Source organism: Anas platyrhynchos, chromosome 1 (genome assembly GCF_047663525.1).
Source record: "Anas platyrhynchos isolate ZD024472 breed Pekin duck chromosome 1, IASCAAS_PekinDuck_T2T, whole genome shotgun sequence".
NCBI lineage: Eukaryota > Metazoa > Chordata > Aves > Anseriformes > Anatidae > Anas > Anas platyrhynchos.
Genome location: NC_092587.1, coordinates 3867829 through 3870723, shown reverse-complemented (window position 1 = coordinate 3870723; position 2895 = coordinate 3867829).

Below are 2895 nucleotides of genomic sequence, written 5' to 3'. Positions count from 1 at the left end.
GTGAACAAAAAGCCCATATTCTCAATTTGTTGGCGGTGAGCCATCGTGTAATAAATATTCATGGAGACAGCTACGGTGAGAAATGCAAAGGAAGGCAAGATGTAGATTCTTCCTCTCTGCTTCGTACCCTCCTGGTACCTGCTGAGAGAGGTAGGAACACACCGTGTACTTTTCAATACACACTTTTGAACTGAATACTAACTTTTCAGTACCAACATTTGAAATGAAGCTAAATCAGTTGGTAAAAGACCTTGAACAACTTGGTTGATGGATTTAGCCCAGCACTGAGTACTGAACCCTAGAGGTCCACTTCGGTTTTATGGACCTCATGTATTTATCACAGAGCATGGCATCAGTGAATGAAATAGTTAATAAGAGTATAATGAACCGCGTCCAGGATGTGTGATGGGGAAAGCTGTTCTTAGTCACTAAATAAGCAGCTTAAATTGCTTTCTGAAATTCAGAATGGATTTTCAGGACGGATTCACCTCATCCAGCTATAGCTACTGAAGAGACCCGTGTTTAGTGTAAATGGGCTATGCTGCTTCCACGGTCAGCAGATAGGGGAGAGGGAGAGAAATTGGGATGGGTGATTCATCGCCTAGATGTAGATGTCCAGAAGAGGAGGTGAATCACCCTCTAGATGCACTTGTTGACTCTCTCCATTGACTCAAGGGGGAAATTTGACAACTGTCTGGACAATGCGACTCTCTCTTGACTATAACCAGAATCTCTGTTTGAACCTCTGTTGACCTTGTCAGATATGCTCTATTTAAGGTGCTAAATTTGTATGCCATGTGTCAGCTCTGTCTCACCGTTCTGGGAAATAAAAAGCAGTTAAGAACAATTTGTTCACTGCAAATAAATAGGTTTGAGGAAAAAAAATCTGATGATCATTTCTGGCATGTGGCATAACCAGGATTTCCCCATATTTCTGTTTTACAGCACAACTGGATGCTTCTGACATTTATGGGAAGGCCCCTTGTGCCAGAAGTGAATTTTGTCATCCCTGTGAACACGTCCACACATCAGACCAAGTTCTGCAAATCTGAAATAGCTGACAGCAGGGACTTTTTTAGATTCCTGTGTCCTAAAGCTTCTGTCTGCACTGAGCATCCTCCAGATTGAGGAAAAAAAATATTTATACCTTGAGGTGGTGGTAGAGGAAAAAGTGTTATAATTGCAAATGTCTTTTCCATTGTGGAAAAGATTTGGGCCAGAAAAGAGTGACTGAAAAAAAAAAAAAAAAAAAAAAAAAAAAGAAAAAGAAGAAACTGGAGCTGATCTAGGCATCATTGTGAGGCCACTCCTGAAGAACAGGTTTTATTATAGCATCTTTAATGATTTTTCTTGAAAATACTAATGACAGTCCTCTAAGTAATCTGCAAAGGAAGCCAAGAGTGGTCTATCTAAGGGCAGAGCCCACCTATCCAAGCTACAGCTGTTCGGTACAGGGTAGCACTGCACCCTGTGCCTAAGGTGAAGTTCCCAATACATTCCCTCCCAAGTAAAAAAATAAATACTCTGAGTTAACTACCACTATCACCATCATTTCAAGGAAGATATAAGCAATCAACAGCATGCAGCTTTTAGAACACCCCACACCCTGGCAAGGTCCATATGAAGAGTTATTCCCCTCAAGAGAAGGCTTAGGCAAGAGTGATTGACAGCGTAAAAGTTGAATTAAAGAAAGAAAGCAAAAAGGTTGCTTATCCTAGTAGGTTATGTGGATAATTACCAAAGATATTTAAACTAGATTGGGTTGCAAAAAGATCACAGTGCTGTTCTTTCTTTAAACTGACTTGTTCTTATTTGCAACATCAGGGGCTTTATAAAATAAGCAACGAACAACTGAAAACTTAGTACTAATCTATTTTATTTGTGATGGAAAAGTAAAGAAAACATGACTCTTGGGAGATCTTGATACAGACCTCTATGAATTTTTGTTTTCTCCCCAGTTTCTGAATGATTCTGCTATTTTCCACCAGATAAAACTGCATCAGATGCACTGATGCACTTACAACTTCTGCTGTTCATCAGACTGAAGCTGTTCGTGCTGAGCATCAGACTGAAGGAGTTCATGTGGTCACATTTTTAAAAGCATTTTTAAGGAATTTTGAAACACCCTTATTAAACATAGACCTAAGGAAAGCTGGTGCTGGGTTTGTGTTTTACTCTCTGGCAACTCCTTTTCTGCATCTTGCATGGACTTATGGCTTTGTTTAAATATATAAATGATCTTCAAAGTCTTCGTTTGCCATCCTCACTTCCCTATGTGACCTGGGCCATGTGAAATTCCTATTTTCTCCAAGCCCTCTGCTGAAGGAGGGCACTTCTTGGGCAGCAAACCCCTGGTGATCACTGGGAGAAAGCTCAACAAGCAGCGGAGACACCAGCATCTTCTTTTGCCTCCTCAGTTTCCTGGACGCTCAAGATATTCCTGGTTTTCTCCATCATTATCCAGGATTCCAACACTTCTGAGCTTTTTCAGCACTTCCTTTCCTTTATTGCCACACACTTCTGTTGCTAATCATCAAAATTATAAAGCTGATTTCTCATTTTTGTCACAAACCCCTGTTGTTTTTTTTTTATTATTATTATTTTTCTGATGACTTTCCCCCTGGCTCAGTCTCTCTGTTCTCACCCTCCCCTTTCTGTACCCATCTCTGCTTTGGGTCAGTTGAATACCTTTTGCTTGCAGAAGCAGCACTGGTTTTTCCAGGAACAACTCAGCAAGCTGACCCATTTCACAAAGCTGACCTAACTAATTGCTCTCACAAGCAGTAACCGTTTTTTCTGACCTTTAAAAGGTCTAAATGCCGAGTTACGGGTTGTTCTCATGCAAACTGTGCTTGTAGCAATTAGCCACCTGGGGTCACCGTTCCTTCCAGTACA